Raw genomic sequence first — 21,298 nt, 5'->3', positions numbered from 1 at the left:
AGCAGTAACTTTCCCCATACCATCATGAACAACCAATGGACCAGGTCAGTGCTACAACAGGAACTGGTGCCATCTCATATATGTTGTACACTTCACTGGGAGGTCATATAATGTCTTATGGTCTTTGATCCCAGTATTTTATGTAATTTTATGATTATTTTTATGTTATATTATATTTAGCACCTCTTCAAACAAGTCTTTGAAAATGTTTGGCTCATCTTCCATAGTTGTGAACTGAAGCAGAGATCCAAAGGAAGAGTGTTGGCACTAGTTATGCATGCCAAACAGTCCAATCATGAAAAAAAAAAAGAAAAAAGACTAGGATATGATGGTTTCATGAAATAAGTACACAGTACATGACCACTAGGCCACTGGTGAGAGGTCTGGAGAACAAGTCTTATGAGGAGCGGCTGAAGGAGCTGGGCTTGTTCAGCCTGGAGAAGAGGAGGCTCAGGGTTGACCTTATTGCTCTCTACAAATACCTTAAAGAAGGCTGTAGCGAGGTGGGGGTTGGTCTATTCTCCCATGTGCCTGGTGACAGGATGAGGGGGAATGGGCTTAAGTTGCGCCAGGGGAGTTTTAGGTTAGATGTTAGGAAGAACTTTACTGAAAGGATTGTTAGACACTGGAACAGGCTGCCCAGGGAAGTGGTGGAGTCACCATCCCTGGAAGTCTTTAAAAGACGTTTAGATGTAGAGCTTAGGGATATGGTCTAGTGGGGACTGTTAGCGTTAGGTCAGAGGATGGACTTGATGATCTTGAGGTCTCTTCCAACCTACAAATTCTGTGATTCTGTGATTCTGTGACTGATGAATCTAAAAATCTTTTTATGAGTGTATATTATTTAACTGTCTGATATTAATAGTTACTCAGCTCTGAATGATGTACTATTGCTGCTGTAGTTAATATATGCTGATTTGATTATATATGAGAAGATGGAGTCAAGTGAAAAAAATATACTATTATTAAAATATTATATTTCACATAGGTTATGTGAAATGACTGCTTCTTCTTATTATTTATTTATTTTAATCTGAATGTTTTTTAGGTTATTATTATATCTTGCCTCATCTTATAACTTGGCTATTCAGTTAAGACATTCATAAATATGTTTTGGAACATTAGTTTATTACTAGAAACAGTTTAAAGAAAGCTTAGCAGTCATATCATGTAAACATCTATCTTATAATTAAAACTCAATTAATATGTTTGTAGCAACCATTTGCAGTATAGGGTGTACACAAAAATTACCTAATGAAATCTAAATTTAATCCCTATTAGAAACACTTTAATTTAAATATGACCATAAATCTTTATCTCCACTTTATATCTTAAACATAAAAAGGAGCTCAAGAAGCCACAACATTTTAATCACAGAAAATCTTTAGCTCAGGTAGATCAGTCTTCAAAGAGCTATGTTACTGTAGCAGTCTATGCACAAGGGAAAAAAGAGTAACAAAGCTACATCAACAAACAAACACAAACAAGCAAACAAACAAAAGCATATATCCAAACAATGTATTTTAAAATGCTGTCTTATTTCTCTTTCTTGTTTGGGAAACCATCATATTCTGTTAAATAGACAGACTTTCATTCACTGAGAGCCTCAGAAAATCCAGGCAGTCATGCCTGGAATCAGGATTTAACTAAGAATAAACAGCAGTATTGGAACCAGGACTAATATGAGATGCTGACAGGCTGAACTGTGTCCCTGGTGGACTTACACATTTAGAAGTTGATGGCGATGGTGACATTACTGAAAGGCAAAAGAGAGTATAAAACATCTGCTGGGTAAGAGAGCAAAACAAAAATGGTATGTGCCCCAGAAGGGCTGTAAAGAGAAATGGGGTTAACATCCATAGCAAATGCAAGAGGAAATAATTCTCTCAAAAACTAAGCAAGGTGAAAGTTAGCCTGATTCCAGTGTTCAGCATTAACATTGTGGGTAATAAAACACAGGAGAAAATAGGTTTTGTTGACTAGGAAGAAAAAAAATAAAAGCATGGAAGGAAGGAAAGAAGGAAGGAAGGAAGGAAGGAAGGAAGGAAGGAAGGAAGGAAGGAAGGAAGGAAGGAAGGAAGGAAGGAAGGAAGGAAGGAAGGAAGGAAGGAAGGAAGGAAGGAAGGAAGGGAGGGAGGGAGGGAGGGAGGGAGGGAGGGAGGAAGGGAGGAAGGGAGGAAGGGAGGAAGGGAGGAAGGGAGGAAGGGAGGAAGGAAGGAAGGGAGGAAGGAAGGAAGGGAGGAAGGAAGGAAGGAAGGAAGGAAGGAAGGAAGGAAGGAAGGAAGGGAGGGAGGGAGGGAGGGAGGGAGGGAGGGAGGGAGGGAGGGAGGGAGGAAGGAAGGAAGGAAGGAAGGAAGGAAGGAAGGAAGGAAGGAAGGAAGGAAGGAAGGAAGGAAGGAAGGAAGGAAGGAAGGAAGGAAGGAAGGAAGGAAAGGAGGGAGGGAGGGAGGGAGGGAGGGAGGGAGGGAGGGAGGGAGGGAGGGAGGGAGGGAGGGAGGGAGGGAGGGAGGGAGGGAGGGAGGGAGGGAGGGAGGGAGGGAGGGAGGAAGGGAGGAAGGGAGGAAGGGAGGAAGGGAGGAAGGGAGGAAGGGAGGAAGGGAGGAAAAGAATAAAGAGGAGAGGGATGGGGTAGGTAGAGGGTAGAGGAAGAGAGATTAGAGAAGAATAGTAGTCCTAAATTTCTATAACTTCCTTTCCAGAACTGGATTTCTTCCAGCCAGAAAGGCAGGGGGATTTTACCTTCTTTCTGCCTCTTCACTGCTCACCCTTAAGTCATCGGTATGGGAAGGTTCAAGAAATATGTCATAAATTAATACTGCTAGTCAGACTGGGTAGTTGAGCTTGTCTTCACAAGCTCATATGTACATTGAAATAGTATGTATGTGTATATGTGCATTTTGTTGTAGGACCTGCCAGTCCTGATTGCCAGAACTCACAAGCATATCCAGCAAACTGAGCACACATGGTATTTTCCTCAACATGTGCATGGTAATAGCTGCACCTTTGTCAGCTTTAGAAACAAGACAGGAATATATACAATACAGAATGTGGTCTGATAAAAAGAATGTCTGAACTGCAGAGAATGCCTGGAAATTACAATTTAGGTTAATGTCCCAAGGGGCCTCTTTCAAATGAAAATTTTGAGCTTATGTCCTGAGGACCCTTGCCTCCTGGTGATGCTGATTAACACACAGCTATCTCATCTTCTCTGCCACTGACCCTCAACACTGCAGTGAACTGCATGGTTCTGATTCATCCTCATGCTGTTAAATGGCATGTTATGGGCCACTAACATGTTTGAACAAGCTGATGATGAAAGATGCTCCTGAACTGTTGCCTATTTTTCTTGCAGTCTCAGAAGCATATGAGTCACTTGTGTATATGTGACTGCCCTCTTTCTGTCTCCAGGCTAACAAAAACACAGAAACAGAGGTATAATTGAAAAACTGGAAAAATGGAAAAATGTAGACCTTAATCTGTTTTGATTCAAGTGCTGCCCTTGTTTAAAACCTTATATTTTCTCAGGTACATGAGAGAAGCTAGAAGCATTTGGCAAATACAGACAAACCCTATGTCTTCACACATATTACTCAGGGTGTTCAGGCATAAAGTGACTTAACAGTATTTGAAATTTTTTTGTGCTGTCACTCTAGAAGTGATAATAGAAGTCTGTATTTTTATTTTTTTGTGTGTTGCATAGGCTAGTTTTTTCTATTAAAGCTGGGATTTATTTCAGTAAATATGTATGAGTTATTCTTTGTATGGGAAAAAAATAACAGATAACTAATAGAAGGATTGGTCTGCCCTAAAAATAAGATTACTATTATTAATAATAATAATAATAATATATCTAAACCAGTTGTTTATCTCCTTGTATATTCACTGAAGAGACACAAGCACTGTCTCACCAGTCTTAAGACACCTATCATAGGATTCAGGAATTACTCTCCAGAGATTGTCTGTATCTCTCCTTCACAAGAACAACAAAACTACCATCTGAATAGCAGAAAAAAAACAACAAGGTGAATCTCACTTTTTTGTGTTGGCTTACCTTGGTGAAGGTCCATTCACCTCACTAAAAGTATCTATCCAGAATCCCCATTCACATTCTTTTAATTCCTTAATGCAATCAGTAAGCGTATCCAAAATGCAACATGGGATTTTTCAATCTGTTCAGTGTTCAGGCATGAAAAAGTAAGTACCAAGTCTGTGAAACCTTCAAAACTTCTTCCTTCCTCCACACAAGCTGTTCAATTCATCATTTTCTTGCTGAAACTTGTTTTGTCCTAGGTGTTACTGAATAGATTACAGTGCCCCCTATGGAGAAATAAGTTCTCATAATGGGATCCTTTACCTGGGAGTGAATTTCTTTCTCAGTATTATGATAAATAATATTTGCCTTTCTCCTGCATCACATTTATCTGAAGGTAAAATCTGTTTTGCTGTACTTGCAGTACAAATATTTGGGCAGCAGTTAATGGGACCAATTTATCAGAATGATCTTCTTCCTGATTATTAGATCTATTAATTGGACTCATAACCAAGTTGCCAAAGAGCTATTTTCTCTTCTACTTTTCATGTTTATAAACTTGTTAGAGATATTTTCCTCTCTTACTCATAATAAAGCAATATAAGCTTAATGAGCAAAAGAGCAGCTCTGAGGAAGAAGGAATCAGCGAATGCAGCGTTAGGTGGTTCGCTTTCCCACATATAATTGCTCTTTGGTTCTCAATGCATCGTATCTTTCATGTCTAACCATGAATGGCTGCAGAAAGAGTCAAGAGTAGGCATTGAAAAGATAGCCATACAGTAATGGTGGGGCTGCTCAAGCAACCCAGAGACACCCCCTGGATCTAAGGGTGCAAGTGTTGTGTCCTCACTCATTTTTATATATTCTTATTAACGTCTTTCTTGCTGAGCAGAAAATTAGAGTAATAAGGTGTAATTCTGTGTTTGCTTACCCAAAGTCAGATTTTTTTTTTTTTTTTAAACATCCTATTATCCTTAAAACTCAGGAATTTGTGAATTTTAACAATAGAGCAACTTAGACCACTTACATGAACAAAGTCAAGGCTGGGAATAAATATTTGCTAATGTTAGATTAATTATACAAATGTATATGTGACCATACACATATATTCATATATAAGCTCATGAATATTAAGACTAGTAATGTTAATTTTTAATTTTCCTTGGATTTCCTTGGATCCTTACAGCAGTTAAGTCACACTTTTAATTTTCCTTGTTTTAACCTTGCAGCAGCAAAGTTACACTTTTAGAAAAAAATGTTAACTGTATATGCTGGGTATCTCAACATGCTACTTTTCTAAATGGGTTCCTACATTTTTCAATCAGTGTGTCATGGAGATTATTATACTTTAGTTTGAGTTATAAGTTATGATTTATTGTTCCATAGATAGAGGCATGGAAATGTTAAATGCAGTATGTCTTGTAGGTGATCACCTTTGCCAATAGACTCCTTTATATTTCACGTTCCTTATATAATACACATAATAATAAATATGAATGTTTTATATACATAAAACATTCTAGAGAGAGAGAGAGTCATTTTCTCTTTTACCAGATATCTAAAAAGAGTATATCTCCATTATTATTGGTTCTGTACATTATGTGCAAAGTCATATAAAGCATTAGAAGGGTGTTATACCAGCTATAGTTCTATATCCTTTCTCCTCTATTTTAACCCAAATATCTTGAAATATGCACAGCATTCTAATGTAAAATCATATCATTTCTTTTCAACAGTTAAACACAGCCTGTTTTGAAAAAAAAAAAAAAAAAAAAAAAAAAAAGTTACATGAAAAGCAAAACTAAGGAGACTTAATTTCCCATGGTCCTCTCTTTCACATTTACTGAACAAGAAAAGAAGTCTCTTCCAGGTCCTGTTCTTCCTCTTGCACTGCCCTCATTCTATTTATTTATTTATTTTTAATAGACATCAAATTCTGTGAGTAGTTCTCAGATACTGTTATATTGGATACACAGTATATGTGAACCTCTGTTTTCTATTTGCTGGAATGCTAACAGCAAAAGCTGCTTCGATACTGTTGGAAGTATAAACAAATTATAGTCCTGTCTGTAGCCCATACACTAATATGATAGTTCCTACTTAGGAACTTTATACACTTGGGATCTCTGTACTCTTGTCAGAAATTAATTAGGACAGTGGACTTAGAAGAACTAATAAACATGTATATATATATATTTAATAATACAATATTCAAATACACCCTCTGATATTTCCACACACAGAATTCTACTGTATGGTAATGTTTTCTTGACTAAGTTATATACATTTATTTTAGTGATATTTAACACATTCAAACCTTCTCAGTCATACTAATTTCAGTATAAGAGATACCTTAATAATGCACACTTAGACACAGTCTGTTTCCAGGCCTTATCAACATGTTTTCTCAGATTCTCGTTGTGCCATCAAAACTACTTGATTGTCTAGACATTTCAGTATGTTTTAGATTGCAAGTAGTCTTCTCATTTACGGTCAACTCACAGTGTTACATTTTTCAAATAATATTAAAGGTTCTCTAGCCATGAAATTAAAAGTCAGGGGAAAAAAAAAAAAAGCATCAATGATACTGTAAACACTTCTTTTGTTTGTTTGTTTGTTTGTTTGTTTTTGAGATTAAATATAATTCTGTCTGATCTTAAAACTGCATGAGTAGTACATATGAAGACAGAAAGACATGACAAATAATAACAGATAATGATAACTAATAAACATTGCAACAAAAGCTGAAGCCTTTGCTGTTAAGAACAGTAGAGGAAAGAGAGTGGGGTGTATTAATTAGCTGCAAGATTATTACATTTTTCTTATATAACGTCATTATGACAGAGTAAGAGGTGCTTTCAGTAAAGAATAAGAAATGTGAATACAGATGCTCAGCATCCAGACCTTATCTGAAATTCTGGACCATTCTGTTCATCCATATTCAAGAAGCTCAAACTAAACAAGTGTGGAGAATAAATGTTAGAATGATGGAAGAACAGATACTCCATCATACACAAGGAAATGTTTCCAGAAATACGAAGGCTGAGCAGTGACAACAATGTAAGTGAAGTATCAGCTAGCTACAACAAACAGCTAAAATAAAGATACCATTGATGAAAAAATAAATGAGTGTAGAATGCATTCAAATAAGTTAAGTCTGGAAATAGCAGGTTTATACATACAGTAGAATAATGTAGTGGAATCTCCTAAGAGGAAGAGTGAGAAGAAGGTATCCTGAAAAGTTACAGCCAGTTAATACTAACATTAACAGGTCACCTACTAGGTGAACAATTCACATTCCCTAACATTTCTCTGCAGTTGTGTGCTCAAGTTATATTTATGAATATGAGATAGTTGTTTACTTTTTTTTTTCCTCAATGTGAACTATAAAATACATCTAGAAGAAAACTAGAGTTGAAAGGTTCTGCTTCTCTAATTGTCATGATTGGCATATATTGTTTGAATTTAAACAGAGGTGGAAATTGCAAGCTTGAGGGATTTCAAATTTGAATGGTCTAGTCATAAACAGTTAAAGAAGTACTTGAAGTGTTCTACTTTTTTCATCCAGTTTAACTTGTGAAAGGGCTGAGCTCCAGAGATGCTAGAATGAACTATGTAACAGCACACCATAAATAACTAACAGCAGAATTAAGCAAATTTTAAAACGGAGCCTGTTTTGAAAACTAAATCTAGAAAAGCAGTTATGGCCTTTCTTCCTCTTCTTCTTCTTCTTCTTCTTCTTCTTCTTCTTCTTCTTCTTCTTCTTCTTCTTCTTCTTCTTCTTCTTCTTCTTCTTCTTCTTCTTCTTCTTCTTCTTCTTCTTCTTCTTCTTCTTCTTCTTCTTCTTCTTCTTCTTCTCTTCTTTTTCCTCTTCTTCTTCATTTTCATTTTATATTCAAAAAAGAAGAAAATTTGCTGCATATGCAGCTACTACTTTCCCATGAATTCAAGTGAAATTATTATTCATGACTCATTAGACATGAGGAAAACAAACAAACAAAAAAAATAAAATGCCTCTTGTACCTCTCCCTTGCAAAAATTAATACCTCATGGAAAATGTTCTGAAACAGCATTCTAGTGAAATACTTATTACAGAAATATAAGCAGGAAAGCAGATGAAAGAGAAACACTGTCAAAATCTCTGCTGGTGTGCCTATGCCTGCACATTTCTTGGTCAGAAGAAATATAGGCCACAAAACAAGTTAAAATCTTTAAGCAGAGTCATCAACAGATTAATTTCTGTGAAAGCCTGAAAGAAGGAGAACATAATTCAGGAGAACCACTTTATTAAAGGGCAACTTCATAAAGATTCACATAGGTCTGTTGCATTTGTCTCATTAGATCCCAACAAAATCAAAGGTGCATCTGTCTCATTTCCAAGCATCTGTCTAGTTTGTTTGTTTTGCTGACCAGAGGACATCAGTAAAAAGTGAGACTAGCATTAGTTCAATCAGTGACTACCTTATGCTTGATAATCCTTTCTAGAAGAAAGAAAAACAAAATGTGTTTACCACTAAGCAATGCTAGTTCAACTGACATTAAAATAAAGGTTTATGATTTATGATGAATAATGGATAGATTCTTCCAGACATTCATCCAGTCCAGTAGCTATCAAATCTACTGGAAGATTCAGATGCTTAGCAGTTATGGAAGTAAGAGAACTGCTGAGAAAGTTTGGGAAATTTTCTGTTCTACTTTATTAGTAGCAGAAGTATTCTATGATTTCACTGGAAGTAAAGATGTCAGAGATGCAGATGGGAAGTGTAGCAGTTATTGTTTGTTATCTTCTTTCTGTGGTCATAATATTGTTTTCTCAATATCTTCATCATGTAGATAAGCATTTAAAATAAAATAAAAAGCTACAGTATTGTAGCTGGCATGAAATAACTATTTTGTAATAGCTATTTCATGCTGTTTCTACATTTCAAAAAAAAAACCAAAAACACACACAACACAAAACAAAGCAACAAACAAACGTATGACATTGGTTAATGGAATACAGGACAAGAAAGGAAGGCCATGAAAGTGATTGAAAGCTTGTCTGAAACACAGATTTGCTTACACTGTAGTCTAATTTGAAGTTGAGCTACACAGATTCTGGTTTTATTGTCATTTATTACATCATATATACATGTAAACATATATATATATATTATATCTTGATAATTTCAATGAACTCATTGCCATTTGAGCTGTAAGCTAAAAATGATAAGCTCTCATATGTAAGAATAAACTCAATTAGAGTCAGGCCCTACATTTTGAAAATGAGAAAAAAAAATATCATTAGGTAACACAGATAAATATTTCAGCTTCATTCTTCCTTCTTGCTGTGGAGTGTATGTCTACCTGATGACTCATAAAATATGGAAGTCAGTCCCTGACTATAATTTCTTAAGCAAATCCATTTTAAAAAGTAAGTTCAGAAAAATACATAGATATATTTTCTCTCACAGAGACTAACTGCTTCATCTTTTTCAGGATTCTGAAGTTTATAAAAATTACAAAACAAAGAACCTTGCTCAAAGGTTGATCTGACAAGTCCTAATGTGACAGTCATAGAGATTTCACAGTGTGTGCAAAGAACAGCATACTGAATTTAAACACCCAGGGCATAATCTTCAGATGCACAGATGTTTATCTGTATGGAAAGTATGACAAGTGTAGTGCCACTTCTACCTTTTGCTTGTTTTTGAGGACAGCTGAAAGTTGAACAAGTTTCTCAAACACTCCAAAACTTGGGACTAAAATTTGTGTTAAATTGATCTAGGGAGTGGCATTCATTTAGGTTACATCTAAAAATATATGGAGATATATGGATATGGAGAGAGTATTCCAGCTATTAGTAGGATTATCCCATCCTATAAGATGTTACAGTACCTGGAGTCAGTTGCCTTATGCACATTGCTTCTCTCCACCTGCTATGACAGATGATAACTTTAGGTTATGTCCTAACTATTAGGAGTCTAAAGTTAAGTCAGGTATATCTGACCTTTACTGACTGTTTAATGCTACTTAAGATCAGTATACCCTCCCTCAGCCAGCAAAGCTTCTTTTCACCTTGTCTATCCAGAGAAGCCTCTGTGTCTATAGAACAAGAAGGATGTGCCATAAACTGTAAAGGAATTTATCCCTTGGCTTTTAAGGCAATTCACTGAAGTCTGCAAACCCACTCTGCAATTATTGTAGGTTATTTTTTTATGGTGTGGATGTATTGGATACTGTATTATATGCAGACTTGAGTTCATTGTTCCAGTATCCCAGGGGATCTCCCCATGAAATTTGTGATAGTGTTGTGCCAAGCCCAAATTAATATACCCTAAGTTAGTTCAGTGGTATTCTGAGTTGTTCGCATACCAGTTTTTCAGTCCTGTTTTCATCTGACAGCTGGGAGAGACAACTCATTGTACTGGTCACACGTATCTGTTCTATATGTTATTTCATACATATGAAATATCTTCCCACCCACCCCACCACCCCACCCCCCCTTTTTTCACTTTTTCTTTTGTTAGTTTGTTTTTAAACAGTGAACATACTCTTCACAGAATCACAGAATAGCCGAGGCCCCATGTTAGATAAAAACCAGTTTTTGCTATTCCCAAACACAGAGCTACAGCTGAGTCAGTAAGTGATGTTTGCACCCCTGTGAGAGCAGATTTAAGAAACGGGGGAAAAAATCCTGCTGCACAAGAGCAGCTGACAGACTAAAGAGTGGGAACCAGTCCTGCAGCCCCCAAGGTCAGTGCAGAAGGAGAGCAGGAGGTGCTCCAGGCATGCAGCAGAACTTCTGCTGAGGCCTGTGGAGAGGGCCCTGTCCCCCTGCAGCCCATGGTCCCACATGGAGCAGATTTCCATGCTGCAGCCCATGGAGGAGTCCCCGGTGGAGCAGGTGGATGTGGCCTGGAGGAGGCTGCGGCCCATGGAGAGCCCCCGCAGGGGCAGGCCCTGGGCCAGAGCTGCAGCCTGTGGAGAGGAGCCCACACAGGAGCAGGGAGTCTGGGGGGAGCTGCTGCCTTTGGGGGACCTGTGCTGGAGCAGTTTGCTCATTATGCATGGACCCCATGGTACAGACCCCTGTGGGAGCAGTTCTTGAAGAGCTGCTGCCTGTGGGCAGCCCCTGCAGGATCAGTTCAGGAAGGATGGCATCCCGTGGGAGGGACCCCACATGGAGCAGGGGCAGAGAGTGACCTTGAAGTAGCGGTGGAGTTGAAGTGTTAGGGATTGACTGCAGGAGCACAGCCCCCATTCCCCCTTCCCCTGTGCCACTCAGGGGGAGGACGTAGAAGAGGGTGGATGGGGGGAAGGTGTTTTTAGTTTGCTTTTAGTTTCTCACTGCTCTAGCTTGTTAGTAATAGGTTATAAATTTTATTATTCTTCCTATGCTTAGTTTGTTTTGCCCATGACAATAATTGTAATCTCTTTGTCCTTATGCCAGTCTTTGAGCCCTTTTCATCATATTTTCTCTCCCTTTCCCTTTGAGGAGGGGGAGTGAGAGTGTGGCTGTGGTGGAGCAGCTGAGTAAAACCACTGCAGGTATCAAAAATATTATGGCTCAAAAACAACGCTTTTTTTGCCTCCCCCTTTCAAAAATGAACTAAACTGTAACATATAGTTTTAAATGTCAGTATGTAGAAGCCAGGTCAGCTCATGCTCATAACTAACAAAAAGTACAATGTTGTGGATCTTATTCTGCCTCTATTAATTATATTTAACAGCAGATAAACTATAGTGACACTCTTTGCTACCTTAGATATAAATGTCTGAATTCAAACTAGTGGTATAAACGTGAGGAAAAACCCTGGTGAAACATTTGTCCTGCAGCAACATTTGCTGCTAAATATTCTGAAGAACAGATAGCAAGTTTCATTTATTATTATTATTATCTCATTTAAAAGAGAAGACTGGTATCTGCTAAGGTCAGTATTACTTCATGAAGCAAAATAAGGCCTAGATTTCACCTTGCATATGCTTCACCATGACTTAAGAACCATCATTAAGGATAGGGGAGTGTAGTAGATAGGGAAGATTTTATTCTTTAACTGCATATTTATTCTTTCAAACCACTGCCCTCCATATGTCCTGCTGTATGCTGAGAAATAAGTGGCATCAATAATGAATACATTATTTCAAAGGTATGATTTTCCATACCATGGGAACCTACTCATGTGAGGCTTTTGTTAAGTAGCCACATGGGAGAGGAACAAAAAGAAAACATTTTGGAAGCGTATTTTATTACTCTGTGTCTACAAGTTTTCATTACAAAAGACATTCTACTGGACCATGTGGTTATTGTTAACACAATCCACAAGTCATTAAGTACAATAAATAATTTACACATCAGATAATTGATTGCTACTCAGAAATGATTGCAACTTCTGTTTATTAGATTTTCAAATGTTTTCCCTTTAGTCAAATAAGGTCACTTTGAAAAGCCTTGAATTTATCTAAAAATTAGCTCAAGATTCATAAAAGCATTAACACCAGTTTTTGTGCACTGAATTCTTCTAATAAACTGCACAGACTGAAAGCACAGATATAGCCTCTTTAGGGATGCGAAGTAGCTGTTCTCATTTTCATCTCCGTAGAAATTGTGATTGTAAGAAATGTGAGAAGAAGAAGGGTTAAAATATCTACAGATCCCCTCACCCCGTGACTCCAATTTCCTTTTTTAGCTTAAAAATCACAGTTTTTTAGAACAATTATCTTATTATAAGCTATAATTTATCCTGGGTATAGCAAACAGCTTAAAATAGAAGATATTGTACAGTAATCTGGACTGCATTACTTTAGTGGATCATTTTTCAAGTTCCATAATAGTTTTTTAACTTTCTGTCAGTCAAGCCTATTAATGTTTGATACATATTGGCCCCTTTGACCAAAATACTTAGGTAAATTCAGGGTGTTGAGGTTGTTTCTCTTAGGAGGATAAATTGATTGCATCTTTTTGTTTTGCTTGTTTGTTTTGTTTCTTTGTTTGTTTGTTTTGTTATGATATATTTCAAATATTTGGATAATTATGACAAACTCAAAACAGCTGCAAAGTATAATTTTTATCTTATTTTCTATTTACTTGAAAGTGAGCAATAATGACTATTCTCAAGGTTTTGGATTTCAGAATGTCAGCGGTCTAATTTGGAAAGTCTCACCTTCAAGAATCAAGCAAGATATTGATTGTTTCAAACAATTATTTCACCGTCTGAAAATGTAATTAAAAAGAGCTTTTGCATGACTTACTGTCTGACTAACCATGAACAAAGAAGTGCACACATGGGGACATATTTTGCAGTCCTTAATCAAATGAAATCCTATTGTTTTCAATGGCAGTTACGCTCAATTAAGAACCACAGATTTGGGCCCATACATTATAATGCACAAGGGCAAGTAGTGACATCAGAGACGGTTTTAGGATGATAATTACCGTATTTTCTGTTAAATATATGCGTATAGCAAATGCAAGAGAAAAGGACTGATTGTTTACATTCATCATCATATCCAAGTATGTTTACATTGCTGTGACAATATATACAACGCTGTAAAATAAGAGAACAAAAGTATCTTGCCTTCTTGATTTTTAGCTTACTTAATTATTTGTTATATATATAATCTTACATTCAGTTATTGCTTTGTATGGAGTTTTTAAAGGAGTCGTGTAACATAAAACATGTTCACCAAACTGATAAAATGAATACTTCTAGTTTGATCTCCACAGTTTGATCACTGCTTTGGCTAAAGGTTGAACTGAATTGCTTAAGCCTAGACACCTATTGCTGTCCTTTGTGAAACTGAAATAATCTGCATGGTCTAGCAGACAGGGCAGCAGTATCTGTGGGATATTATTCCCATTCTGAACCTGCAGACTGGGAAAGGTTTTCTTAGGGCATTGCCCTTTCTTTAGGCAACTGAACTGAGCTTTAGTATTTCAGCTGTAATCACACTGGGGAGATCAATCTTTCCCCAGGCTGAATACCTTCGAAGGAATAAGAGTACATCCCAGTGTTTCTGTTATTTATTGGAAATATTTCAGTGCAGTTTAAGGGACCTTCCTTCATGGGCTTCTATCAGGAGCAGCAGTATGGGTTGGGTCAGCAGTATGGGTCTAGCAGAAGCTAGAGCAAGGAACACTGAATTCATCACTCAGGTCTCATCACCATCCACCAGCTCCTCACGAATCTTTCAATGGAACAAACAACCAAGTTTAAAGTCACTGTCCTCCAAATGTGAAGAGTCCTGTGACTTTTCCCATTTCCTTGTACACAGTTCAGATGTATGTTGCATCATGGCAATAGTATCACATTGATATGGCACTAAGTCAATGCAGCTACTGAGTGAAAAGATTCTACAATTTTACAAGGACCCACAGAAAAGCTGAAACACTGTACTTAAGAGGGGGGAGGAGAGGAGAGAGGAGGAGGGGAAGGTGGGAGATGATGAGAGAAGGAGAGAGGGACGGGGAGAGAGAAGTGAGCAGAGAGAGGGGGAAGAGAGAGAGTAAGAATTAATAAGCTAATAACTCATAAACTGGAGGCCACATTTCATTCTTTGCATCCCAGCCAATGCCACTTGTAATTAAAAAAGGGGATTTCAGTTGAATATTTAATTGTCCTTTGGAAATGGCTTCCAATTGGATTTACCAATGCCTAGTCCCTGTACAGGATTTGTTGTTCAGAGAGAGAAATGTTAAATGCTTTGGGAAAAAAAAAAAAAAAAAAAAAGAACTTTCCCAAAATGCAAAACCTTTTTGAACAGGCAAATTTCAAAAACAAATAAAAACAAACAAACAAAAGAATCAGCAACCTCATAAATAACAAGCAATAATTTCCAGAGTGTAAGCAAATGAATCTGCAAGATGATCAGCTAAAAATAAGCTCTTTTGTGTAAGATATTTTATTAGTCCCTGAGCTACTTGTTTCTCACTTTTCATTTGGGAAGCACAATACCATTACAGACATTACAGACAGCTGCCACAGTAGAATAAGTCCATTGCATGAAATATCTCACAAAAAAAAAAAAAAAGTAAAAAAAAAATGTTGACAGGTGTGTCTTAATTAGTTTTGATATGTAATTAAGTTGTTTTCTTGAGAAGTGTCTTCCCCCTTCAGGTTTACTGTCTCTAGTGTAATTTCCAGATGTATTAATCATATCTTAGATGCAAAAGTCTATTTTGGGGGTTACATACATTCTGACATGAATTCACACATAATCATATAAATATCACACACACACACACACAAATAATAATAATAAATAAATAAATAAATAAAAATAAAAAGGTGCATGTCCAGAATCTGCAGAGGAATTAGGTTGTATTATCCCAGGAGTATTTCTGTTTTCTATTCAAACCTATATTGGGTGATTCTATTGTGGTAAGACAATGACTTAACACTTCAGAAAATTAACCAAGCAATTTGATCTCAGTACTCTCAAGACTAGTATAACGTGGGACTGCACACAGCAAATCACAAAAATAGCACTGCATACTGAAAGAACATTTTATCAGGTACGATTTGTGGGGAGCAATGTCTGATTGCATTGATAAAATCTGTTTAGTTAGCAAGAGATGAGTTTTTGTTTATTTGTTTGTTTGTTTATTCTCTTGGGACTCAGGCAGAGATTGTAGTGAAAGAAGATGTAATATAAGAAGAAAGAGGATTCTGGCACCACTGAAAAAGTATTAAGTACAGTAACAACGTGAAGCTACCTGATTCCGTCTTCCTCCTAGGCATTGACCTGTGTGGCATTAATCTAACAATTCAAATCATGACTAACTTGATGAGTGTACTGGGTCTGGCTAGGATGTTAAATTTCCCTGCAGCAGCCCATACAGTGCTATGCTCTGCACTTGTAGCTAGAACAGCAGTATTACACCAGTGTTGTGTCTACTGCTGAGCAGTGCTGGCACAGCACCGGGACTCTCTCTGACCATCCTAGGGGGTGGGCAAAAAGTGAGAAAAGAAACATCACCAGGGCAGCTGACCTAAACCAACCAAAGGGATATTCCATACCATGTGATGTCACACTCAGCAATAGAAGGTGGAAACAGGAAGAAGAGGGGAGGGGTGGGCTCTCATGAAAACGTCAGTCCTCATTTGCCCTTAGTGAAGACATGTCATCTGCCACAAATCACCTCTGCTTTCCATTTACTTTAGTGTAGTTTCCAGGAGGATCTGCTCCATGATCTTGCCAGGCACAGAGGTGAGACAGACTGGTATGGAATTCCCTGCATCTTCCTTTTTTTCCTCTTTAAAAATGGGGGTTATGTTTATCCTCCTCTAGTCAGTGGGAGCTTCACCAGACTGCCACGACTTCTCAAATATGATGGACAGTGGCTTAGCAACTTCATCCGCCAATCCATTCAGGACTCTCAGATGCATCTCATCAGGTACCATTGACTTCTGCACTTTCAAGTTCCTTAGGTGGTCTCGAACTGATCTTCTCTTACACTGGGTAGTTCACTGTTCTCTCTGTTTCTGCCTGGATGGCAGACTTAGATTAGATATAAGGAGGAAATTCTTTAGTCAGAGGGTGGTGATGCACTGGAACAGGTTGCCCAGAGAAGTTGTGGATGCCCTTTCCTTGGAACTGTTCAAGGCCAGGTTGGACAGGGCTTTGATCAACCTGGTCTGATGAGAGGTGTCCCTCCCCATGGCAGGGGGGGTTGGAATTAGATAATCTTTAAGGTCCCTTCCAAACTAAACCATTCTGTGATTCTATGAATTGTAGATATATTGTAGGCAATATTGTTAGAACAAAGCTTTTAGAGTACTATGTGGTGCAGATTGTATATGCATGACAGACACAGCAAACTAAGGTTTCAGGAAATGCAGGGACTGGCATGTGATTTATATCCTCAAACTTCAGAAGGAATTTTTCTTCCCTGTTCTGTGTGTCAGCCATATCGTTTTATATCTAAGCTTTGTTTCTAGGCTTGTGTCCAAACAAACAGAAGTTTAGGACTCAGTTCAGTTATTGATTCAGAAATCTAGGTCTCAGTTTAGAAATATAAACTTCTAACTCAGAATATCTAGATGATACCAGTAGGTAAGAAACTGGATATGTGAAAAACCTTCTGGAGTTGCAGACAGAGATGATGTTGAATGGGTCTGTAACATAAACAATTCAATCTGCTATGGACAGTGCAGATCAAAGGACATTTCATATGGCTATAAGTACATTTGCATAAGTATTTTCTGGATTGCCCCTTTCACTGTTTTGACTGAGGGCTTGATTGAGCTGCACACACATTTATGTATAATGCTCTCTACCATGATCTAGCTACCCCAGCTACCTTCAAGCTTCCTACCCAGGAGATCGTAAATCTTTTAGTTACTAATGCAACATTACAAAGATGTCTTAGATGCCCAAGAGCAATTCAAAAGATTTCCAAATGATTACTGAAGTCAAGCTTCAAATTCTTACTGACTATAACAAGAGTACTCAAACCTAACAGGTAGATAACTAAGGAAGGAATATGCTGCATTAATGAAATCATCCAGTGACATGTGAGAGTCCTCTGATTCTGTAAAGCATCTGCACCAGGATGGCAAATGTGACAAAGGATCAATGTGGCACCAACCTCCTCTGGAGTGGCAGCTGGAGGACAGATAAGCTTCATTAGGAGATTCCAGGTGAGACTCTGCAGCTGCTTGAGGGAATCTGAGCTTAACTTCAACTGCCTACGTCCAAGCTAGCTAGCCTGGATTCTCTCCAGTTTGTGGAGAGAATTAAATGCTTTCTGAGCAGGATTCATTTCATCATATTGTAGACATCTGAAATAGGTCAGAGGAATAATGCCTGAGAGTCACTGTTTTTAATCATTGACTATAATGGAAGCCTTAAATGAATAATTCAACTTAGACATCTGCTATACGGGCATTGAAAGATAAGCATGATGAATATTATACCAGAAACCCCTTGAGAAAAGCAGGGAGGAGATATGCAGTGAAACATCACAGAAAATCCCTACGGAACACAGGGACTATGTAGAGATACTGAGAATACAAGAAGTCACTTAAAGTTGAACTGAAAATAAGATTGGAGTACAGAACTTGTCCTGCAGAGACAAAATAGGCTAGATGTAGGTTTGGTTTCAAATCCTTTTATTTTATTTATTTCCAATCTGCCTCAATCAGTAGGTAGGATTTTCTCTGCATTTCCAGGAGCTGTTTTTGATTTTTTAAAGAGTTTAAACCATTACATTACATAACATTTTATTCCAGACAGAATTTCTGTACTCTTCCTAGTACATGTGGCCCTGTTTCCACTGTCCGTCCATTTCCTTCTTTTGCCTAAATTTGACCAGCAGGTCCTTGTTCAACCATGCTGGTTTTCTACCTTCCCTGCTTGATTTATTGCATATGGGAATAGAGAGCTCTTGTGCTCCAAGGAAAATATCCATGAAGAGTTGCCAGTTCTGATCAGATCCTCTGTCCCTAAAGACTGTGTCCCATGGGATCTCATGCACTAATTCTTTGAACAGATGGAAGTTGGCTCTTCTGAAATTCATGGTCTTGACTTTGCTTTGTACCTGGCCCATATCCCTTGAGATCACAAACTCAACCGGGGCATGGTCACTGCAACCCAGACTTCCTCCAGTCTTAATCTCTTTAATCAGCTCTTCAGCACCAGCAAGCACCAGGTCCAGTAACGCTTCTTCTCTGGTTGGTTTGTCTAATATCTGGATGAGGAAGTTGTTCTCAATGGACTCCAGGAGTCTCATGGATTGCTTACTGCCTGCCACATGGCTTTCCCAGCAAACATCTGAATGGTTGAAATCCCCTCAGAAGATGAGAGCCCATGAGCTTCTTGTAGTTGCAGCAAGAAGGCCTTATCCAGAGGCTTTCCTTGGTTGGGCGGCCTGTTGGGTGACCACAACCACAAGACGTCCTTTGATGTAAATTTTACCCACAGGCTCTCAAACTGCTCTTGGATGTTTCTTAGACAGAACTCTTCACAATCTCTCCAGTTCTTAACATAGAGGGCAACACCCCCACCCTTTCTTTTCTGCCTGTCTCTCCAGTGAAGTCTGTAGACTGTAGTTTTACAGGAGGAAGTAACTCAGTTTTGGAGGATATAAGAGACTTTGAAAGTTTGATTATGGTTTGTTCAGTCTTGAATGACAGAGGAGACTCTCAAAAATGTTTCCTTTACAAAAATAAAGATATCAAGCATGTACAACAGAGATGATTCGAAGTTAGTCCCAGTATTACCTCTTAGAAATTGTAAAATATTTAGCTGTACCAAGTAGAAGGTACATATATATTTAATAATAAAGGCTTTATGATTGGAAATAGATTTAGTTTTACATTAGAAAAAGTAGAAAATAAAAAAAAATGCAGAAATCTCTTTATTATATATGTTTTGTTGTTACTTTTATTTTTTTCTCATCACTTTCTTCAAATTTTGAATAGTAATATAAATTCTAGGTAGTCAGTGATCAAGATGCTGTAGCTGATATGCTTTACTAAAAAGCAAGCTGAACACGACTAAAAAATATTCTTAAATAGGATTTTCAAACTCTATGGAGGTCCTTAGTGGGGTATGAAATTGAGCTAAAAGAGCTCTTAATGACAACAATTAGGAACGCTAGAACAAACCCTTAAGTTCTCTGTATAATTGCTAGTATCTGCCTGAAGTTTAGATACTTGCAGAAACTGTTTCAAAGGTATTTTCATAATTCATAGAAGAAACAGAAGAGCAGAAAATACAAAAAATACGTAAAAATATCAGAGTAAATCTTTGCTAAATTTTAAAGAATCATGGAATACTTTCAGTTGTAAGGGACCTTAAAGATCATATAATTCCAACCCACTCTTCCACTAGACCAGGCTGCTAAAAAGCTCCATCCAAACTGGCCTTGAACTGGCCCTTCCAAGGAAAGGGCATCCACAACTTCTCTGGACAACATGTTCCAGTGCATCACCACCCTCTAACTAAAGAATTTCATCCTTATATCTAATCTAAGTCTGCCCTCTTTTAGTTTAAAAACATTCTCCCTTGTCCTATCACTAAACTCCCCAATAAACAGTCACTATCCAGCTTTCCTGTAGGCCCTCTTTAGGATTTGGAAGGTCTCCCCAGAGCCTTCTCTTCTTCCAGCTGAGCAGCCCCAACTTCCTCAGCCCATCTTCACAGGAGAGGTGCTCCAGCCCCTTTATCATCTTTGTGGCCCTTCTCTGGACTCATTTTAATACTGCCATGTCCTTATTCTGGTGTCCTCAGAGCTGAATGCAGTACTGCAGGTGGGGTCTCATGAGAACACAGTAGATGGAGGGAGACAACCACCTCCCTCAACCTTCTGGCCACATTTCTTTTGATGCAGCCCAGTATATGTTTGGCTTTCTGGGCTGCAAGTGCACATTGCCTGCTCATGTCAAGCTTCTTGTCAACTAACACTTCCAGATCCTCACCAGGGCTGCTCTCAATCCATTCTCCTACCAGACTATATTTATGCTTGGGACTGTTATGGCCCAGATTCATGACCCCTGCACTTCCTCTGGAACCTTTTAAGTTACTGGAATTCAGACATATTTTAGTTTAGGGATTTACTACACAAAGCATTTTGGAATAATTATTGAGGAATTGGAGTAAGCTTTCTTCAAATAATGTCTTGATTTAGACACTTCTGAATAGATTTTGTTATGTATTCTACCTACCCTACAGTCTTTGCTCCAGAAATATACAGGTCTTGCACACATCCTAGGTCACACATGCTAGTCTTTTAAAGACGTCTTGCGTACTTCAGTGTCTAAACCCCAGAAACCCATAGGAATCATCAGAAGACTCCAGGAGAAAAGTTTGTTGCTATTTATTTTCATAATTTACTTTGAATTTTCACATCTAAACTGGTGCTTGTTAGAATGATTCTAGGATCTCCATTTTAGATGCTTGTCTTGTCAATTCCACCAATCTATTTTAGAGTGAAGGCTTGAAGTTATAATAGGTTTTCATTTTCTGACATATTTAGTCTCTCAGTGATGAAAGAAATGCAATGTATTCAGTGAAATTATTAACTTTAGGGGATGAAAAGGCCATGCTTCCAAAATATGCTGTTAGATATATTCCCAAATATGTTGTGAGGTAGCTCAACCTAGATGCAGCTGCTAGTTAGTCTTTAAGCTCATGCTTTACTTTGTTCTGGTGTGATTTCCTAAATTTGTGTGCTCAAAAATAAATAAAGAAATAAATAAATCAAGCACGTCATTGACACCTTCAGTTATTACAGTACACCTTATTAAAATGGACTATTTAACTCTTGAACTAGGTGTATTTGAG

General features: G+C 37.8%; 1 long non-coding RNA gene across 1 annotated transcript in view; it reads left to right on the top strand.

The window, feature by feature from the left end:
* Positions 1 to 380: 380 nt before the first annotated feature.
* The window catches only part of LOC137850108 (uncharacterized), a 308,777-nt gene continuing 287,859 nt past the window's right edge, over positions 381 to 21,298 (top strand). The window contains exon 1 of the long non-coding RNA XR_011092267.1: positions 381 to 455. This is a non-coding gene — a long non-coding RNA (uncharacterized lncRNA). The remainder of the gene's footprint in view (positions 456 to 21,298) is intronic.

Source organism: Anas acuta, chromosome 1 (genome assembly GCF_963932015.1).
Source record: "Anas acuta chromosome 1, bAnaAcu1.1, whole genome shotgun sequence".
In the NCBI taxonomy this organism is placed as follows: domain Eukaryota; kingdom Metazoa; phylum Chordata; class Aves; order Anseriformes; family Anatidae; genus Anas; species Anas acuta.
Note: the sequence above shows the minus strand (reverse complement) of the source record. Positions and strands in the feature narration are given on the sequence as shown.